Consider the following 13,105-nt stretch of genomic DNA (forward strand, 5'->3'; position numbering starts at 1 on the left):
TCTCTGACCGAGGTTAGATCGAAAAGCAGAAGTAAGGGTCGCTTTAACTGTTCTGCCTCAGACGAATGATTGAGTTTTTTCTTTTAACAATGCAAAAAAATATAGACAGAAAGAAAAAATAGCAAATACTGAATAAGTGAAAATTAGAAAACAAGGATCAGTAGCGATTAGGTCTCAGTATCTTCATCACCTTCTATGCGTGTGCTTTGGCGTCTTCCATGGGCATGAGCTCTGTGGTTGCCTCTCTGTCATCGCGGGATGGAGATTAATGTGAATGATGGTTGAAGTTCTTTTCTCACTTTGTTTATTAAAGTAATTCATTGCTTTATCACAGTGGAATATAAGTACAGGAGGCAGCCGCATCCCAGTGTTGAGGATCAGTGTACAAACCATTATGTTGATTAAGGCGAATTTTTTTTTTTGTCTTTTGTCTTTTGTCTTTTTAGGGATACACCTGCAGCACATGGAAGTTCCCAAGCTGAGGGTCGAATCAGAGCTATAGCTGCCGGCCTACACCACAGCTCACAGCAACACCAGATCCTTAATCCACTGAGTGAGGCCAGGGATCGAACCCACGTCCTCAGGGATACTAGTTGGTTCGTTCACCACTGAGCCACAACAGAAACTCCAGAAAACTGAGAGCTTAATGAGAGATATGTTAAAGGAAGAAGAATTCTGTATACATCACAGCTCTCCTTGTGTTTTTAAATTGTGTTGATAATATTGTGAATTTTACAAAACCAATCAATCAATAGAAATGTATTTAGAAAAAGGAATAATATTGGATCCATGATTTCTGGTCATCAGTACGAGTTGTTTACAGTGAATGTGTTTGGAATGTGAAGTCCAATATTAAATAGGTCTAGTCTGTTTTCAAGTGGAGAAGGCATCCAATAGGCAGATGTCAGGAATAATGAAGATCTTTTTTTGCCCTTTATATTCATGCATTTTCATTTCACTATGATCATTCGATAATGCGAGATTTTATAAATAAACATCATATAAAAGGATCCATGTTTTAATACAATTTGCCAATAGCAAAATATGTTTTGAGATAAGAAACTTTATTCATCTACCATGGAAACCCTGAATTGCAATAGGAAATGGATGGTTCATGACTGTTACCACTTAGGGTAAGGATGACGGACACAGGATAAGTTACAAATGATGGTCATGTTCTGCCTCAGTGTCAGGGTCAATGTTGTTCTTTTTCTCAACACACTAAACATTTACCTTAAAGTAATGATTGTCTAAATAATTATGTGAGTGTTGAATCAGGAATCAATGGAGAAATTGTCTCAACCATGTTTTTCAACTACTGTGCTTTATACTCCTCAGAATGGACACACTGGACCTAAATGAAGCCCTCTTCCTTGAACACCAGGTGAGAACTGCATCGTTGTCTTAGGAGCCAGAAGACTAGTGTGAGCAGGATCAAATTACTAAACTCAGCTGGGTGTTTGTCTCGGTGCATTCACTCTATTAATATGATGTTTGACTTATAACTAAAGAAGGGCATTTTATTTAATTGATAATAAAGCAATTAATATAAAATATTATATTGATTAATGAGTATGTGAAAACTGATAATAAATATGAGAGATTATGATGTGAGAAAAGTTCTAGAAACATACCATAGACCAAGGCTTTGTTGGGTTTTACTAACCATGGAGTTTTAAAAATTGTAACCAGTAAGCTAACAAACTAGTCAATAAAGAATATAAGGTGAATGAAGAGAAAGTGGTCTTTTATGGATCAGTGATGACAGATTCCAAAGTATGAGTTATCGATGACGAATAACATATGCCTGGAAGTCTGAGATCCATACCAAAGAAACACAGTCCTTCTCTTCATGCCTTTTCATCCTTGATTCTAATAGAACCAAGGAAAGTATCAAGAACCCAATCGATGGAATCTCAGTCTTTGTCTCGTCTTCTCCATTTGGTACTTTTTAGGGCAGAAGCCGAAGGCGATGCCAGCCTCCGTGGGATGAGACTCCCCCTCTTGGGGTTATGGCAGGAGAGAGACCAAGGTGAGTCTTGGCCCATGCTGCTGTCTTGATTTGGGTTATTGGCATCACGGTTTTCAACGTCATTGCCGGGGTCCTAAATAGAATCCGAAGGTGAATGATGGTGCACCAACCAGGAAGAAGTACCCCCTTATGCTGATGAGTTGAGGATATAGAACATGGATATTCAAGAAGGAAAGAGGGCCCGTCTCTGTGGGTAAGGAGGAGCAAGTAGTTAGGGAGGTTGGAGGGTCTTGGTCTTTGAGGGGTCTTTGTTGCCCCTCATCCACACGTCTCTCTTGGATTCTTGTCAGTGAAGTAATGACGGGCTTGACAGGAATGGAGACATGTGTGGGTGTCAAGTTGGACCTCAATGAGCCTGTAGTGAGGATTGGTAGCGTATCAGGCATGGTCAACGAGGAATCGCTGTCTGGATCCCTGAGGTCCCAGAGAACCCAAAGTCCATTTTGGTCTCGTATTGGCTCCTTTGGAGAGGTGTTGGGACTGGATCCATTCCTGTCTTCCATTGGGGTTAAGACCTTCAGATGGAAGGGTCCTAATGAATGAACGATAGAACCCTGGAAGATATGGAAAGAGTATATGGAGAAGATAAGTTAAACGATTGCTTCCCAGGAAGACCTGAGGACAGGGAAGATGTTTTGGGGAAAATGGCCCCACTGATACCCACTTTGTAATAAACGGCTCAAGTATACCAATTCTTTGCCCAAGAATCTTATGTGTGTGAAGAATTGAGTCCGTTTATTGGAGTGGGCCCCAGTCAAGGCTGAGCTTGGTTTTGACTGTAGAAGAAAAATCTCCACACGGTGATAAAGTTATAAATTGCTGATGGTTGAATGCATTAAATGTATAAAATAGGAATCAATGGTAGTAATTTTTCTCCTCTTTTTTTAATTATCAACTGCTTTGTGTTGTTCAAAAAGAACACACTTGAAGTGATTCAGTGAGCTTTAAGATTGCATCTCTGTGTTAGGAGCATGGAGGCCAATATGAATTATAGTCAAATTTTGTGTGGATTTCAGTGATTTGTTAGGGTTTTTCTTTTATCGTTTTAAATTACCGTATGTACTAAGAATGGCCAAATATAGCCCAGTGATAAATATTGAATCAATATGTCACATAAAAATAAAGAGCGTAAAGAAAAGAGATGTACTGATGTGAAACTAATTCTGTATACAAATAGGGATTTGGGGCTTTTCTGGCTTTTTGTGAATGATTGGGTTTTTAAATTATTATCAGTGAATTAATAAACACTGTAGAAATGAATGAAGAGAATAGGTACAACATTGGATCACTGATGCCTCTTCGGTGCATTATGAGTCGTGGACAATGAATACATGTCTGCGGCTCTGAGGTCCAGTGGATTCTGGCCCATTGCCCCCGTTTCAGGGGATCCTATAGACACGTGTCAGGAATATACAAGGATCTTGTTTTATGTTCATGCATTTTCTTTCCATTTCTATAATTGGATCAATGAAATAGTAAGTGTACGAATAGATGACAATGAGGGCGGTGAAACTTTGTCCAGTTATAGAAATATATTGTTAGGCCAGAAATACTATTTATATATATTAGAAACAAGAATTCACTAGGAAATGTATGGTACAGGAATGTTCTTCTTAGACTGAGGGTGATAGAGTTATTGGTAAGTGAAATATGTGCCTTCTCTCTTGGTGTCGAGATCCATATTCCTCATTTTCTTAGGGGAAAATAAAATATAAAATTTCCCAGTTCACTACCTACTTCTGTAACTAACTAAATGAAAGGTAAAATTCCAGGACTAATGAACGTATCACCGTAACTTCTTTTTTATCTCCTACTTGGTCTTACACCCTTAGAATCATCGCGTTGGGCTGATGGACGCATTCCACCACGGTCACGAGTTCTGTGGTTGCATCTCCGTGTCAAGAATGTAGGGAACAATGTGAGTTACAGTTAAAATTCTGGTCTTGGTTTTGTGCTTTTATTTTTTTATAAGGTTTTCATTGCATTCTTTATCAACCACGGCCGATTAGTAAAAGTAGGGTTAGTATGAAGTGTTATATTAATAGATCTATATCAGAAATTTTGAGGTCGGAAGTTCCCACTGTGGCGCAGTGGTAATGAATCCTACTAGTATCCATGAGGACACGGGTTTCATCCCTGGCCTCGCCCAGTGGGTTCAGGATCCGGTGTTGCTGTGAGCTGTGGTGTAGGTTGCAGATGAGCCTCTGGTCTGGCGTTGCTGTGGCTGTGGTGGAGGCCGGCAGCTACAGCTCCGATTGGACCCCTAGCGTGGGAACCTCCCTGTGCCGTGGGTGTGGCCCTAAGAAGAAACAAACAAACAAAAGAAACTTGGAGGTCAATTAAGGACCGTTTCTGTGGGAAATAATTCTATAGACAAGTGGAAGAGCCAAGGACCTTGTTTGTTTAAACTTTTTGTGACCGTTCAGCATTTATTTGATTATTATTAGTGAATGGGTGAATTCATCAATAAAAACTAGGTTGACATGAATGAGGGTAATGACAGCCAAATCTAGGTAAGTGACCCGATAAATGACTTGGTAGAGTCTTTGGTGAGGAACCCTACAGTCTCGAGTTCTGAGGTCCTTTACGGAAGAAATCTAATGAACCCCTGCCCCGTTGAAGGGATCCTCTCTGGGGATGACAGGCAGATAGGAGAATCATATTTGTCGTCTCTTTGTACGCGAATATCTAAACGCATTTTTACTAAGAAATCAGTAGCAGGATAAATCAAGTAAATGAATGAATCCGAAGAGCAGAAACACTGTTCCTTGTTAAAATACATCCCAAAGGCCCGCGCTGTCGTGAACTGGAAAGGAAGAGAAAAGGATTGAGGGAGCCTGCCCTGGAGTGAGAATGGCAGTGCGCCGACTGATTCCGTTACAGTGTGGACCTTTGATTCACTAGGAGGAAAATAAATCAATATTACCATAAATTAACAAATGCCTAGGTGGCTTTGCCAACGAACTGTGGAAACTGAGTCAGTGGAGAGAAGGTCTCAAGAGGATTTTTATCATCTTCTCCGCTTGTGACTGTTCAGAGCAGATGCTGAAGCTGATTTTGGCTTCTGTTCTCACCAAGATGGCCCGCTGCCTGCTTAAGTGGGAAGAGACCACGGTGAGTAACCGTCACCGTTGTAGTCTCAGATTGGGTCACCTGTGTGGGGCTATTTACAGTATTTTTAAAGTATAGTTGGCTTGCAGGGTTATGCCAAGTGCTGCCATGCAGCAAAGTGACCCAGACACCCATACGCAGACATCCTCTTCCTCACACTCTCTTCCATCGTGTTCTGTCCCGAGAGACTGGATGTAGTTCCCTGTGCCGTACAGTAGGACCTCACTGTGTATCCCTGTTATTAAAAATGTTAATTAAAAAGTTCATCAGAGCTCTGCAGTTGCCTGAATATGATAGCAAGACAGAGATTGATGTGAGTAATAGTTACTTTCTTGGTTTCAGTGTTGTTGCATTTTTTTAAGTGATTCATTTTAAAAAGGTGCGAAATATATTGAAAGAATGCCATTCTATCTCAGTGATAAAGATAGGGTATAGTTACCCTTATACCAATTAATGTAGCTAAGAAAAACTGTGGATCCTTAATGAGCAATACATTATGAGAATAATTCTATGTACAGATTAGGAATATAAAAAGTATTCCTGAGTTTTTGCGAATCAAAGGATTTAAAAATTACTGTTTGTGAAGTAATTATCAACAAACCTACAGAAGTAAACGGAGAAAAAAGGGACACTATTGGATCAGTGGTGATCACTGATGGTATATGAGTTACCATATATGGTGGGTATGTGTCTGGAACTCTGAGGGTCCCATGGACAAAATCCAGCTCATTAACTCAGTTCGAATTGACCTTTCAAAGTGACATCTGGAATGTGTGAGGGAAAATAATGTCGTGATGTCGAATGAACAATACATGTACCATGTGTATTTGACCAAGTGCGTCCTGTCTTTGATGAACGGAGGCAAATAGAACCGTGAGTAATGATCAGTTATTATTGACTGCCACACTTTCAAATCCAGTTTGCCAATCTGATTTATTAAGAAAAAGATATTAATCTATTTCAGTAAATCCTTGCATGATTGTATAAATGAATGGTGTAAGCTATGGATCCATGGATAGAATGTCTCAATTTTTTAATCATCTGCTCTGCTCTCTGCTTTTCAGAATGGACGTGCTTGTGCTGATTTAGGGATTCTTCCAGAATCACAAGCTGTATGGTTGCGTCTTTGTATCAGGAGCGTGGAGAACATCGTGAGTAATGAAGTTCTTGACGTGGTTTAGGTGGGTTTTTAAAAAATTATTCACTGTGTTATTAAAAAGTATTGCATATAATCAAAGAGTCCCAACCATACTGATATTTAGTATCAGATTAACATGAACCTTGACATTGAGTAAGCCGTCAGTGGACATTGATTTCTGTTCAGTGAAAGAGACAGTTAAAAGGAATGACTACAGGGGGATGTTATGGGATATTCAAGAATCTTATTTTGCATTAATGAATGAATAAGCAAATATAGATGAGACTGCAAAGAAAGATGGCCAGTCATGGTCTAAAGATGGTGAGTGTCCTATGTCATATGTGAGAAATTCTGTGTGTCTGGAACTTTGAGGTCCAGCACCAAAGGTCTCTAGTACACTCACCCTGTTTTAAGGGACTGTAAATAGATTTCAGGATTATACAGTGATCTTCTTCTTGGTCTTTGCGTTCATGAATTTTAAAAATATAATTATAAAAGAATCCATGGCAGAATAAATTAGCAAATGTGTAAATGAATAAAGATGAAGAGGGTGAAGCATTGTTCATCAATAAAATATGTAGTCAGGAAATGAATATTAATATATATATTGGAATAGATAATAAAGGGCCCAAATATATTATGTCGTGAATTAAGCGTGATATGGACAGTGATAAGTAGTAGTTACTGCCCTGAGTCCGTTGCGGGTTTGATATTTATTGTACTGAAAGAAAAATAAAAATTCCTGTGGATTAATAAACACAGGGTTATGCACATGGAGGATGGAAAGTGTGGGTAAAAGGGGAGAGAAGAATGTCTCAACTTTTTTTTTATCATTGTGTCTGCTGGGTACCCCTCAGAACGGCCGCATCAAACTGATCTTAGGTTCTGCCGCAGTCAAGATTATGTTGCCTAATGTGTTGTCTACCATGGACCATTAGCAGATGCTGAAAAGAGAACAGGTAAGTGATAGCGTCGCCAAAACTCCACCTCTGTCCACTGGTGCCAAATACAAATGCGGAGCCAGAGTTGTGCCCAAAGGATAAACAACTATCTTTATGGCTTTGCCAGGCAAAGGGGCCATGGCAGGCTAAGGTCCTAAAGCCTGTGCCCTCCCTTTGGAAGAGAAGAGGAAGTGGTTCTACAGTTTGGCAGCAGGAAGTAGGGCCACTGATCAGGATCCGGTTAAGTGCGAGCTTGCACTCTTCTTCAAAGGTGTTTAGTGGCCCAGGGCTGGTTCTGGTGGTTGTCTTCTCTTGTTTACATTTTTGGGGAGTTTTAATGATGCAGAACTCAAAGGTATTCCTATCTATAGTCCTTGAGGAGGAACCAGGACCCTGCCCCAAGGCTGCATTGTTGTTTCTCGATGGCTCCTCCCTGGTCTCTGCATCCCCTCCCTTCCCTGATTAGCAACTGTTTGAACCCGTCCCTAGGAACTCAGGGAAGGTTGTGGAGGCTCAAGTTTACTCTCTAAAAACAAGAAATGGGGGACACAGAAAGCAGAGCCCACAGGGTTCTGCTTGGTGTCAACAGTAGTCAAAGATCTCATCTTGCTTACAGTCATTTGTTTAAGTGCATTCCTGGCGTTATTAAAACGTATGAAATACGCTTTTGATGAAGTTACCCATTGCCCAATAAGAGATGTCATAGGAAACATCCTATGGGCTAATTGATGCTGAAGGCATTTAATGAAAAAGTATAGTACATGTGGGAAAAGATTCTACAGGCAGACTTTAAGAATATCTAAGGGTCTTGTTCTTGGGTTTTCTTAAATAATGTGTTTCTGTTAATATCCATGAATTGATGATTTAATCGATACACATGTGAAACAAATGAAGAAAATGAGGGGCTAACGTGGACCGTTAACAGGTGATGAGTAATACATGTATGGGACTCTGAAGTTCAAAGTGAGACCTTGTCTATTCCCTCTGTTTGAAATGATCCTGGGGCAGATGTCAGTAGTATACGAATATCATGTCCTTATTTTAGATTCATAGATTTAGATTTACTGTTAGTCGTGACGCAACGATAGAACCAGTCAACAAATATAAATCAGTAAAGAGGAAGGTGAAGCATTTTTCAACATGAACATATGTGGTGAGGCAAAAAATACTACCAGTTAACAGAAAACATTAATGTTCATTAAGAAAGAATTCCAGAATGTCACCTCTTTGGTTTAGGATCACATAGACATTGCCTAGTAAGAGCCAATTTTTGGTCTGGATAAGCGCCAAGTTTGAAGTTATTCCTTTTATAAACAAACAAAAAAAAAGAGATTCATTTTGGAAAAGTAATAAATACCTCAATGAGTAATGGAAATACAGAAATCAAGGATCAATGGAGATGAGGTCCGATTTTTTTTTTTTTTAATTTCTTGGTCTGCTTTGTACTCTTCAGGATAAATGCGCTGGAGTAGATTTAAGCATCTCCCATGGTCAGGGGCTCTTTGGACGCGTCTGTGTTAGGAGCCTCAAGACCCGTGTGAGTTACAAAGTTCTTGTCTTGTTTGGGTGGTTTTCTTAAGAGTTTGCAAAACATGATTCAAAAGTGTGAAACATAATCCGAGATGGCCAACTGCAGACGAGCCATATATGATGCACATGTTGGTTACCGAACATACGTAAAACTGAAGATTTAGTGCAAAAAATTTAGATTTATTAGGGAGCTTAGTACAAATGTTTGATGGAGTTCTACAGGCATGATTTCAGGGATTCAAGCAAGAAATTAAAGATTAACCCTGATATTAATATATCGATGGGCAAATTATTCTATGTACCGATTATACATATGAAAACTCTTCCTGGGTTTTTATGAATCATAGGAATTAAACATTATTATGAGTGAACTAGTGATTTGATCAATATGCAAATAGAAATAAATGAAAAAAGAGAGGGCTGGTGTTGGATCGATGATGACTACCCGTGGCGTATGAGTTGCACGATGACTACGTGTCTGGAACGCTGAGATCCAACAGAAGAGAATACTGTGAATTAATAAATATCCATTGATTGAGTACATGCATGGTGGAATGCAAGTGACCAGTGCGTAGACGGTCTCAAATTTGATCTTCTGTTCTTGTACCCCCAGAACAGTCCGTCTTGTGCTGATTTTAGCACTCTGCCCTGGCCTCATACTCAGTGGTTTCTTAGGAGCGTGGAGATCGTGTGAGTAATCTTCAAAGCACTCGTCTTGGTTTGGGTGGTTTCTAGGGGCCAGTGCCTTCTTAAGAAGTAGGAACTTTTATCACAGAAGGGAGCCATAGTCCAAGGAGGAACATGGCATTGATAGGAAATACTGCATTGAGGCGTCCATGTAGGACACACTGAGGTCAATTCAAGAAACAGATCTAGTGTCTGGGAAATGATTTTCTAGGTAGACATTCGGGATATCAAGGCTCTTATTCTAGTTTTTTTTTTTTCTGATTCATGTGTATTTCTTTATTCGTAAGTCATAACTTAATAAGCAAATCAACAGGCAAAGAGTATGTGAAGAAGAAGATTCATGTGCTTGGACCTTTGGTGACAACTGGTGGTGTCCAAGTCAAGGCTGGTTAATAGCATCGTTTGCACATCTGAGGTCTAACACGAGAAGACATCTCACCCATTCCTCTGCTGGAAATGGCCCTATGGAGAGCCGTGCCAAATACTCCGTTAGGCTGTTGTTGCACTTTTCTGGGTCAAGGGTAATGATTCTATTACTACAAGTGCAGTCTAAGTAAATTAATGCATGAAGATGTAGCAAATAGGAATAAATAGGGAGTTCCCATTGTGGCCCAGCAGGTGGTGACCTTAACCACTATCCATGAAGATGTGGGTTTGACCCCTGGCCTCACTCGGTGGGTTAAGGATCCAGTGTTGCCATGAGCTGTGGTGTAGGTTGTAGACGCAGCTCAGTTGTGGCTGTGGTGTTGGCTGGCAGCTGCAACTCTCATTCACCCACTAGCCTGGGAATTTCCATATGCTGCAGGTGTGGCCTTAAAAAAAATGAATAAATAAGCAATGAGGAACTAGTCTATAGCACAAAGAACTCTACTCAGTATTTTGTAATAACCTATAAGGGAAAAGAACCTGAAGGAGAATAAGAATGTGTATGCACAACGGAATCAGTTTGCTATACACCTGAAACTAACACGGCATTGTAAATCATCTATACTTCAGTAAAATACAGGAATAAGTGAATAAAAACATGAACCAACTATACCTACCTAATGAAACAGGTATCTATTTTTGAGGAGCTGGATTCTTTTTTTTTTTTTTTTTAATCCTTCAGAATGCAGCACCTATAGACAGATGTATGAAGTGTCAATTTTACATTCTGGGATCTATTTTTGAGGAGTTGGATTCTTTTTTTTTTTTTTTTTTTTTTTTTAATCCTTCAGAATGCACCACCTTATAGACAGATGTATGAATTGTCAATTTTACATTCTGGGATGTTCTTTGGTCTACTGGTGGTTTGTTCTATTCCTAAATAGGAAAAACGTTTATAAAATTAAATAAAAGATTAAGCACAATTTAAATTAAAGAAGGCCAGTGATAACAGTTTGTCATGCAACAACAGCTATTGTTCTCACTAAATTCCATTACAGAATTACACAGTCTGTTATCTCTTTAGTAATGAGCAACTAACTGCACATGCATTACTATTATTCAGTTCTGTTGCACTGAGTGTGTGCAATTTTATCATTACAGTGAATAAATGAATAAGTTAATAACAATCAGTAGCTTGAAGGGACAAAGCATGGGCCAGTGACGAACGTGTCTTGGAAGAATTATTGATTTAACCGGTTCCACTCCCATGATGCTCCTCTTAAGACAAAAATCCTGGCTCTGGCAAGTTTGGTTAAGAACACAGACAGACACAATCACATTTCTGTCCTGGGTTTCTGAGCCTTTAACTCTTGTGCCCTTTCTTTAAAAAGAATGAATAGCGTCTGCATTAATTTGTGAGTTAATAAATAAATGAATAAAGTAGGATCGAGTTCATTGTTCATTGGTATGACATTTCCTTGAAAAGAGACGACTCTAACTCTGCACAAGGGAGGCTCAGAGAGGCAGGCGGTTATCTGCATGGGTGAAGCATTGGGATGGAAGCCTCACAGACAGCTCTGGCTCTTGATGCAGATGGTGGATTCAAACGTATCTGGGTTTGTTTTTTTAATCTTTTTTTTTTAATTAAAGTATAGTTGATTTACAATGTTGTGCCCATTTCTGCTGCACAGCAAAGCAACCCAGTCATACATATACACACATTCCCTCTTCTCATATTATCTTCCATCATGGTCTGTCCCAAGAGACCAGCTGAAGTTCCCTGTGCTGTACAGCAGGACCTCATGGCTTATCCGTTCTAAATCTAATCGTTTGCACCTACCAACCCCAAATCCCAGCCCATCCCACTCCCTCCACTGCCCCCTTGGCAACCACGAGTCTGGTCTCTTTGTCTGTGGGTCTGTTTCCATTTTGCATATATGTTCATTTGTCTCTACACAAATGCCATGTTTTCGATTCCACATATATGTGATATTAGGTAACATTGTAAAATTCATCCTTGAGATAATTAGATCAAAGGAGATGTGACTTTTCTGCCAGTTGAAGCAAGGGACATGGCCCAAAGTGTAAGATTAATCTAAACCCGCTCTCCCTGCCTCCATTAGCATATCGGGGCACATTGGAAATGTAGGATGTTTCATTCTTTTTAGCATTTGCTTTCTTCTCCCCAGAGTGGCTCCTCGCGGGTAAACTGGGTGGTCAGGGAGTCTCTGGGTAAGAAGCTTACAGGCCTGTAAGGGTGGCACACAACGTTTGCATCCTTGGGTGGGTAGTTTCCCCATGGGTGTTCATTGTGTTACCAAAAAATGGATAATTGGCTACATCCGAACACAAAATTTAAAAAGACCAGAAACAGGAATGTGTTACATACCAAGGATGAGGATGTGATCAGTCAGGGCGACTGTCGAACTGTCTATATTTGAATGTCATCCTAATGAACTCTGAGGTTCATTACCAAGTACATCAGAGATGTTGCCTCTTTATGGCAAAGGCCATTTAGACGGAGAATAGTCATCGTCAGTGTTCTTGCTCTGGATCAGTGATGAGTTCTAGTTTGTTTATTTAATTAAGAGAAAAAACTAATGAAATGAATGAATTAATACCTAAATAGCAAGTCAATCTAGGCGGAGAACCATGAAGCAGCGGAGAGAATTTTGCAGTTTTCTTCTTTTGGCCAAGGGATATGCTTCTTTTATTTAACACGAAAATCTGTATACCTTGTCTTATTTTAAAAATTTAAAGTTATAAAAGAATGTATATTCATTTCCCCTCCCCCCCTTTTTCGGTGCTGTTTGCTTTGTACTTCGCAGAACGGACAGGCGCTGATAATCATGCCGCAATGATCAAGACCCACATGGTTCAAGGTGAGTAATAGTCGAGTTCTCTGTCCTGTCTTTGCCAGGGAGTCTAATTAGCGCATTCAATGTGTGCTGAAAAACTGTGGGATATCGTTGATGGCTGTTCCTCTCACTACTTTGCACCGTGGGTGGTGGGATTTCAGTCCATCATAGAGCAAGCTGGTCTGTTTTCACTCAGAGCACCATGCGGATGGATTGTCCGTCCGATAGTGACTCTTGATTTTTGCAGAGTCAAACAGTTGAACAATAGAAGGTACGGAAGGTAGTCAGAGATCCCATAAGGACCAATGATGAGATTGTCCTAAACCAAGGTTCATAGTAAACCTGGCTCAGCACAACAGACACCCTTCAGAATCAGTTCTGTGGGTTAGGGACCCAGAGGCTCTTTGTTCTTCTCATGTTGGGTGGCTTACGTAAGGGTGCT

General features: G+C 40.0%; 1 long non-coding RNA gene, 5 other non-coding genes and 1 pseudogene across 7 annotated transcripts in view; all 7 read left to right on the forward strand.

Moving 5' to 3' along the window:
- Positions 1-13,105, forward strand: part of LOC110258339 (uncharacterized) — a 54,453-nt gene that overhangs the window by 31,452 nt on the left and 9,896 nt on the right. Inside the window, exons 28-35 of one of the 2 annotated variants that reach the window (XR_014811406.1) lie at positions 1,339-1,384; positions 1,956-2,032; positions 3,865-3,950; positions 6,208-6,294; positions 7,139-7,240; positions 8,676-8,759; positions 9,366-9,442; positions 12,634-12,687. This is a non-coding gene — a long non-coding RNA (uncharacterized LOC110258339). Of the gene's footprint in view, positions 1-1,338; positions 1,385-1,955; positions 2,033-3,864; positions 3,951-5,919; positions 6,017-6,207; positions 6,295-7,138; positions 7,241-8,675; positions 8,760-9,365; positions 9,443-12,633; positions 12,688-13,105 lie in introns of those variants that run through there. The other variant, XR_014811407.1, reaches the window with a different exon arrangement.
- Positions 1,752-1,826, forward strand: LOC146402078 (small nucleolar RNA SNORD113/SNORD114 family). Its single transcript, XR_014811702.1, has one exon. It is a non-coding gene; the product is annotated as a small nucleolar RNA SNORD113/SNORD114 family (small nucleolar RNA).
- Positions 3,314-3,386, forward strand: LOC146402079 (small nucleolar RNA SNORD113/SNORD114 family). Its single transcript, XR_014811704.1, has one exon. It is a non-coding gene; the product is annotated as a small nucleolar RNA SNORD113/SNORD114 family (small nucleolar RNA).
- Positions 5,779-5,854, forward strand: LOC146402080 (small nucleolar RNA SNORD113/SNORD114 family; annotated as a pseudogene).
- Positions 9,180-9,249, forward strand: LOC146402081 (small nucleolar RNA SNORD113/SNORD114 family). Its single transcript, XR_014811692.1, has one exon. It is a non-coding gene; the product is annotated as a small nucleolar RNA SNORD113/SNORD114 family (small nucleolar RNA).
- Positions 9,787-9,860, forward strand: LOC146402082 (small nucleolar RNA SNORD113/SNORD114 family). The gene has a single exon (XR_014811714.1). It is a non-coding gene; the product is annotated as a small nucleolar RNA SNORD113/SNORD114 family (small nucleolar RNA).
- Positions 12,776-12,922, forward strand: LOC146402083 (small nucleolar RNA SNORA79). Its single transcript, XR_014811738.1, has one exon. It is a non-coding gene; the product is annotated as a small nucleolar RNA SNORA79 (small nucleolar RNA).

The sequence above is a fragment of the Sus scrofa genome, chromosome 7, assembly GCF_054392235.1.
Source record: "Sus scrofa isolate SSC_HxYL_T2T_F1_AM1 chromosome 7, Sscrofa_HxYL_maternal_Yorkshire_Landrace_v2.0, whole genome shotgun sequence".
In the NCBI taxonomy this organism is placed as follows: Eukaryota; Metazoa; Chordata; class Mammalia; order Artiodactyla; family Suidae; genus Sus; species Sus scrofa.